The following is a 7789-nucleotide window of genomic DNA, read 5'->3' as shown; positions in this document are numbered from 1 at the left end:
CGGAACAGGAGGAAGGTCATGGAGCTCCCTGTCTGTCATGTTAAGCTGGCTTCTCCAGGGCAGTCAGGAGCCACAGAAGGACCTATAATCCAAGACTCTTCTTGGCCATCACTCTTTTCCAACAGAAATAGATGATAGATGATGATGATAGATAGATGATAGATAGATAGATAGATAGATAGATAGATAGATAGATAGATAGATGATAGATGATAGATAGATAGATGATAGATAGATAGATGATAGATAGATATAGATAGATATGGGTAGGTAGATATAGATATTGAGAGAGAAGGGAGGAATATCTATATGAGATTTGGCTTACCTATCAACAGTGTATAAAGTTATCTTACCACATCTTCACGCTCACTGGGTATTACTATTTTTTCAACTCTGCCCATTTGCCAGGAGCAATAGGATTTGTTTTAGTTGCCATTTCTTTATTTCCTAGAGAGGTTGGACATTTTCCCATTTGCATATTGGTCCTGTTGGATTTTCCTTTTTGTGAATTTCCTGGTCTTGAAGGCGAGACCAGACCCAGGGTCCCCAGGAGAATGTACGAAGCTGCCAAAGCTGCCCAGCCTGTCCCCACTTGCCATCAAGCACCTGTGGATGCGCACGGCCTTGTTTCAGAAGGGCCGGGACAAAATTGTGCATCACCTTGTGGCAAACAGCAGGTGACCTGGAGAGGACCAGACTCCTGGGTGCACTCTGCCGCCACCTGCTGGCAGCCTTTGGAATCGCACCCCCTAGCAAAAAACCACTTTCTCTTTTTCCCTTTAAATGCAGTTGATCTTAAAGGTATTAAATACAGGTCATCGGGATATTTGAATCTGAACTATTCCAGCTTAGAACCTTGGGGAGATTCAGGTGTTTAGTAGCAATGCAGCATCTTCGCATTTGGCGCGGGGCAGATCTTGGATCTTAGTGATTCCTTCTCCAGCGAATTAATCCCACAGTCATTTCCCAACCATGTGCCTGTGGGGGGGTCACTTAGCTTCCCTGTGCCTCTGTTTTCTCTTTTGGTAACTGAGGTAGGGATTGCTGCCACTCCAAAGAAGAGAGGACAGGGGAGTTAGCGAGGAGAGAGCATTTTGGAAGTGCGTAGTGTCTGTTTTTACATTTTCTCTCCTGGCCAGAATTACCTGATGTAACGCTTTTAGAGTATGAGTCTCCGCGGCAAGCACTCACCCAGCAGGTACTTAGTGATCACCTCCTGTGGGCCAGGCACTAACCTAGATACTGGGGATACACGGATCTCATCTGTCCTATGATGCCAAGAGCAGTGGGGAGCCCCTGAAGAGTCTATAATCTGAGATTCATCATGGTCAGCACTTTTTTCCAACCAGAGAGAGACAGACACACAGACAGACAGAAGTTCTATGAATCTCCCATCTTTTGATCTATGAAAGTGCCTGTTTCACTGTATCTTCGCACACGGGGGATATTATTTTCTATTCATTGCTGATTTGTTAGGAAAATATGTATGAAAGTACACAGCAAGGTCCTTCCCCTCAGGAAGCTAATGTTGTAGCAGGCAGAACAGTCAAATAGTGACTGTGATAAAATGTTGTGCATGTTCCAATGTTGTGAGGTGGGCGGTGTTTAATCTCCTCCAGGTGGCCATGAACAGTGTCCTGGAAGGTATGACAGTTCAGCTTCCATTGGAGGGTGCGTAGGCTTATCCCAGGGGGAGGGTGGGGAACTGTTCCCAGCCGAGGGAAGGAGAGGAGCACAGACTTCGAGGCAGGAGAGGAGCTGAAAGGCATCTAGGCTCCGGGGCTGCAGTTAGTCCTTCAGCTGCCTGTAAACTGCAGCGGGACCCCCCTGCCCTGTCAGGGATCCACGGCCTCTGAAGTTATGGCCTTTGGTGTAGGACCTTGTGGTTTCCTACCAAATATGTCAGTCAAAAGGAATTAGAAATTGTCTGGGCAGCAATGTCCACCTGTTGCTTCATTAAACTTTCTGAATTTTAGATTCACGCGGAAGTTGCAACATTAGTACAGAGTTCTTTCCTCCCCTCAATGATATCATTCTACACAGAGCACAGGTCAAAACAAGAAGTTGCCATTGCTGCAGTCCTGCTAACTAAGCTACAAACTTTATTTGGATTCCGCCAGTCTTTACATATATTTATTTTTTGTTACTATATCATTGTTTGAAATGTTAATACATGTATTGTTTCATATAAGCAACACACTCAGGATGAAGAACTGTTTGAACGGAACCCATCACCTTAGGTCCCAGTTATTGTCATATCTTGCTCCCAACTCTCCCTACTGTATAGTTTTAAAGACACTTAATTGACTTTTTTAGAGGGAGAGGAAGGGAGAGGGAGAGAGAGAGAAACATAGGTGTGAGAGAGAAGCACTGACCGGCTGCCTCCTGCACATCCTTTACCGGGATTGAGCCAGCAGTCTGGGCATGTGCCCTGACCGGGAATCGAACCACCACCTTTCAGTGCACAGGATGACACCCAGCTAACTGAGCTGCACCGGCCAGGGCCCTCCCTGATATTTTAAAGGCAGCACTTAGAAGGTTTATGGTCAGGGACCTTTGGAAGGGAGAGGAATGGTGGAGTGGAAAGTGTCAGCCCATGCCTGCCTCCACCTGTTGTGTGGCTTCCAGCAGGTCACTTAGCCTCTCTGGGCCTGAGATCCCTCAGGAGGTCAGAACAAGGTCCTTTCCAACTCTGAAATTCTGTTTACTCTCTAGACTGCGTGAGGTTTGCAAAGACTTAGAAAGCACTACATGGCAACTCACTCAAAACCCAAAACCCATCCCTGCCCAGGGGCACACAGGGATGGAGGGAGTGGCCAATCACCATTGGATGCTGGTCACCATTCAAACTTACACGTTTCCTCTCTTGCTAATAAATACCATGAAAGGAAGCTCTCCTGATGGACCCTGTGGATGGCCCCATCCTTGCGTCTTTGTTGAGTAAGTGGTCCGGGGCTCTGAGGCTCACAGGGCATCTAAGGGACTCTCTCTCACTGCCCTCCAGTTTCCCTCATCCATACTTACCTGTTCCCTGTCTCTTGCACCCAGGGTCTGGTGCTGGCCTCTCCTTAGCAGGACTCTGGGGCATCCTAGCTGGCTGAAGGGGGGGGGGCAGTGAAATGAATGGCACATCTGGTGGCAGATGGGAGGGTGAACTCTGTGGGGCTAAGGATTGCCAGCCCCCATCTGCTCTGCAGTGGGGCCCTGTGCACTGGAATACACCGAGATGAAGACTGCAGATCACTTCGGGCCCGATCCCTCTGCTGACCAGTTTGTCCAGAGGCACCACATCCACAGTTCGCACTTGTGCCAGGACTCGCCCACCAAGTGTACAGCCCTGTGTGTGAGTGCGGCGGGTAGTGGGACCCTGTGGGGGAGTTTCTGCCTTGATGTGGGGTCGGGGAATGGAGTGGGGCCTTGAAGGTAACTCCAGGCCTCACCCACTACCTCCCCTCACACCTCTAGATCCAGAAGAGGCATTCCGGTGGCAACATGGGTGTCCACCCCTTGGGCAGCACATCCCCAGTCTTCATGGGCCCTGCCTGGACCATGGTTCCTGCGGGCTGTTCTGTGCTAGTGGTTGCCAAGGGCAGTTGGTGGGTACAAACTAGATAAAACACCACCCTCCCCACATTGGGCTTGAAGCAGCAGCCCCCCATTAATGTCTGGGCTCCCTCACCCCTGGGGCTGGGAGCTGGCCACCTCTGCCATATTGTCATTTGAGTCTTGGTCCCAGTGGAGATGGAAGCCAAACACAAATAGATGCCTTTATGCTGTTCAGCCTCCACCATGCAGGATGCAGCTTGGAGTGCTGTGGCTCAGTAGCGAAGGGATCCCTTGGTGATACCTGCAGGGTGGGAGGAACTGGGCACAGAGGCATGCTTGGCACACCTGGGTGCAACTGATCAACCCTTCCCTGAGATTGGTTAAGAACTGGGGCCATCTTTCTAGCACAGTTTACAGGCGGTTGCTGGTCTTTCTTGGCAGCTCATTGGTGAGTCTGCTTGGGGAGGAGTAGTGTAACAAGCCACTTTTGTTGGCCCCAAAAATCTCAATCTGAAGTCAGCATTCTACTCTCTCATTGGATATGGGCTGACCTTGTCAGCTACTGAGCTCTGATGACAAGTGGGGCTGAGTTCACAACTCCCCCTCCCCTTGGAGCCCTAGGGGAGAGCCCAGGTATTATCAATCACCCTTGAAGACACATGACACAGGGGCAAATATGCACCCTTCTTAATTTCCTAGAGCAAGGCTTGGCAAGCTAAGGTCTGTAGGCCAAACCCAGCTCATTTTGTGCAGCCCAAGAGCTGAGAATGGTTTTTATATTTTTGAGTAACTGGGGGGAAAATCAAAAGAAGGTTATTTTGTGACAGGTGAAAATGATATGAAACTCACATTTGTTTCCATAAAATTTAATTAGACCACACCCATGCTCATTTGTTTACATTTCGTTTATGGCTACTTTTGCATTATGACAGCAGAGTGGCGTGGTTAAAGTAGCAACCAAATGCTCACAAAACCAAAGATATTTTCTGTGTGGCTCTTTACAGGAAATATTTACTGAGCCCTGTCCTAGAGAAAATAAAATTTTTTCACTAGTCTGGAATTACCACGAGGCCAGGAAGTAAACTCTAGAAATTGTAACGCATATGTTATTGTTATGTGTGTTTTGCAGCACTGAAGTTGCTGCAGTTTTCATGGAGCTGGAAAAGACAACAGGAATGGAAACTGTAAGTGCTGTGTCCTAGGAGCAGTTGATCAGGAATCACCAGTGTCCAGGAGTTAGGTCCGTCATGCTTTCTTGGTTCTCAAATGTTGCCGCTATGTCAAAATTGTTTTTGAAATAGAGACTCAAAGACTGTATCACCAAGGGGGTTTTATTCAGTAGGTCAGGGGTGGGATCCAGGCTTATGGCTTTTTAATAAGCCTCCCACATGATTCTGAAGGGTCGCTAACCTGTGTGAGACCTGGTTGGTGGGGCAGCTCTATGGGTCAGGACCACGGACAGCGCAGGTGCCCTCAGTAGTGGGAGACTCCCCTGGTCCTTGCCCTTGGGTGCCCTGCCTCCTCAGATGAGTGAGGCTTCCTCCGGGTCACCACCAGAGACTCGCTCACCCAGAGAGTCCATCGCTGGGGATTCGAGACCGTCAGCCTTCCCCGAAGCCCCTGGTAGGCTCCCCTTCCTTCACGTCAGCCTCTTGTGAGGACAGCAGAATGACAACATGGCCTGGCCTCTTGCTCTGGGATCGAACCTGTTTTCTTGGCTCTCGTCTTTCTCTTGTTGTTCTCTCTTCACTGTCATCAGCTCTGTGTATTTTCTGGGGGCCCCAAATCTTGGTGCTGGCTTTCATTGGATCAGGTGGGCTCAAGGACTTGGTTCAGACAATGATTGGGACCGCTGTTTCCTACTGTGACACTCAGGGGCAGACCTATCTCTGTGCTGGTCTAGGGGTGAGCTGCTTGCTTTGGGGTGAGGTTTCTGTGACCAATATAGGCTCTCCCTCTGCCCCTTCTACCCACCACAGTGCCCCAGGACCTCATGGATGTCATATGTGCAACCTGCCATCCCTGAGGCAACCCAGTCCATGCAAATCCTCTTGCTTATCCTGTTCACAGAGTGGTTTGCTGATGGTGGCTCAACCATGAGAGGTATGAGGGGCTTGACCTGTGGATGGAGGGAATGGAAGGACTTACCAAAGATTTGGAGATGTCCATTCCTTGCTTTGTACTGACTTCAGAGGCTATAGAATCATCCAAGTTTAGGTTAAATCCTACCCTTTCGAAGTCCTAGCTGTTGGAGCTTCCTTACATGTGTCATTCAGGATAAACAAGCTATGTCACAGTAACAAACAGTCCCAAAAATCTCAGTTGCTATTACAACATAGGTTTGTCATGCATACCATGTGCCTATTATGGATCAGTTGGGGACTCTGCTTTCTCCACATTAAAGGGTCCTGTTGATGGGGCCACCAGTCTTAAATATTGCCAGTTACAGTTACAGAGGGAAAGGTAGCTTGGAGGGCCTCGAACCAACAATTAAATGCTCCAGCCCACGTGAGGCACCTGTCATTTCCACTCACACTTCACTGGCCCCACCCACAAGGGGCCAGGTAGTGCAGTCCTCTCATGCTCCTAGAAGGCAGAAACCAGAAATATTACTTGATGACAACCACACTTGCCTCAGTTTGCTCCTCCAGCAAAGGGGACACTAATGCTTATTTTATATAGCTATTGTAAGGACAAATCAAATAATTGTTTAAAGTGGCTAACGTGGTACCTTTATTTTATAATGTTAAAGTTATTTCCTTGCACATAGAGCTTTGGTCTCTTTGGAACTACTCAGCCCATTCATGAGTATGGTCCTGTTCCCCACTGCCCTGGCCTACCCTGGCCTGCAAGAATAGAATCCTTTTTTCCTTGCTGGGTCTCTATCCCAATGGATGGTCTAATCTTCAGCCATTGGAGCATGAGGAGTGAGGGCTGGACTCCAATTTTCAGAGTCTTCTAAGCCCTGTGGACCAGAAACATGATCACCTGAGCAGATTCTCAGTCCCTCATTCTAGACCCACTGAAGCAGAATCTGCATTTAACAAGATCCCAAGACCATGTGTATACTTTTAAGTTTGAGAAGCAGCGATATAACTGGAGAGTGCCACATTTTAATGGGCATCAGACTCACCTGGGGGAGGTAGCAAAACTTACCAGTACCTAGACTACTTCCTAGAGGTCCTGAGTAAGTAGGTCTGTGTGGAGCCTCGGAAGCCACGCAGTAGAGAAATTCCAGTGATTATGGATCACTGAAAATGCCGTTTTAACCTACTACCCTCTCTCATTGTATCTGTTTACATGCCACTAGTGATAGGGAGCTCACCACCTTGCAGATACTCAAGTACACTGTGGGAGAGCTGTCAGTGAGATGCTGTCCTCATGCAATCTGAACAAGCCTGAGACTCACCAACATGAGGACACAAAGAGGATGACTTTAAAGTTTAATGTCTCCATTTATAACTGGAGGCCTTCGGCCATGACTCCCCCTTAGTCTCCCTGGATTTTCCTGGCTGTCCCCAGATGTCTTGAGGATAATTATGCAGATAGTGCTCTACTCTGTTCTTTGCAAGAACGCACGATATTCCCTTCAGCAGTCCTTGTTTATTCCAACAGTTCTAGGGCCTTATTCCTCTCTCCTCTTTCAGCCAGAAAACCCCAACAAAATTTCCATGCAAAGAGAATCTCTGAGGCGTCACTACTCTGTAATTAGTCAGACTCTAAATCCCAATTTGGCTCAGTTTAGTTTCAGCTGGGTCACTTTAGAAGTGAGAACTGTTTCTGAAAGTGTCCAAAACTGACTTCAAATTAGTTCAAGTAAAAAGGAAAATCTGATGACAGAAATGAGAATTCCATAGGTGCAGGGCCTCAGGTATGGCTGGATCCAGATGCTCAAAACAGAAATCTCTGTTTCTTGAGCTCTTGCCTCTGCTTGTCACTATGATGAGGTAGCAAAAAATGGATCCCAGCTGCCACTGCCCCATATCCCATTGGCTTAGGAACTCAATCAGGGAAAAGAGTGTGTTTCCCAGTTGTTTCAACAAAAAGTCCCAGGGCTGATTCTCATTGGTGCAGGTTGGATCACATGACAACCTCTAACCCAATCATTGTAACTCCAACCTGAATCACATACAGGGTAGATTCAATCCCACCCAAACTATAGGGCTAGAGCTGGGCTTGGGGTCACTCCCAAGGTGATAGCAGAAGGGGCAGTGATGCCGTGTGGGTGGAAACAATACTCCTG

The sequence above is a fragment of the Miniopterus schreibersii genome, assembly GCF_964146895.1.
Source record: "Miniopterus schreibersii genome assembly, chromosome: 12".
In the NCBI taxonomy this organism is placed as follows: domain Eukaryota; kingdom Metazoa; phylum Chordata; class Mammalia; order Chiroptera; family Miniopteridae; genus Miniopterus; species Miniopterus schreibersii.
The sequence above is the reverse complement of the archived record's forward strand: the minus strand, read 5'-3'. Positions refer to the sequence as shown.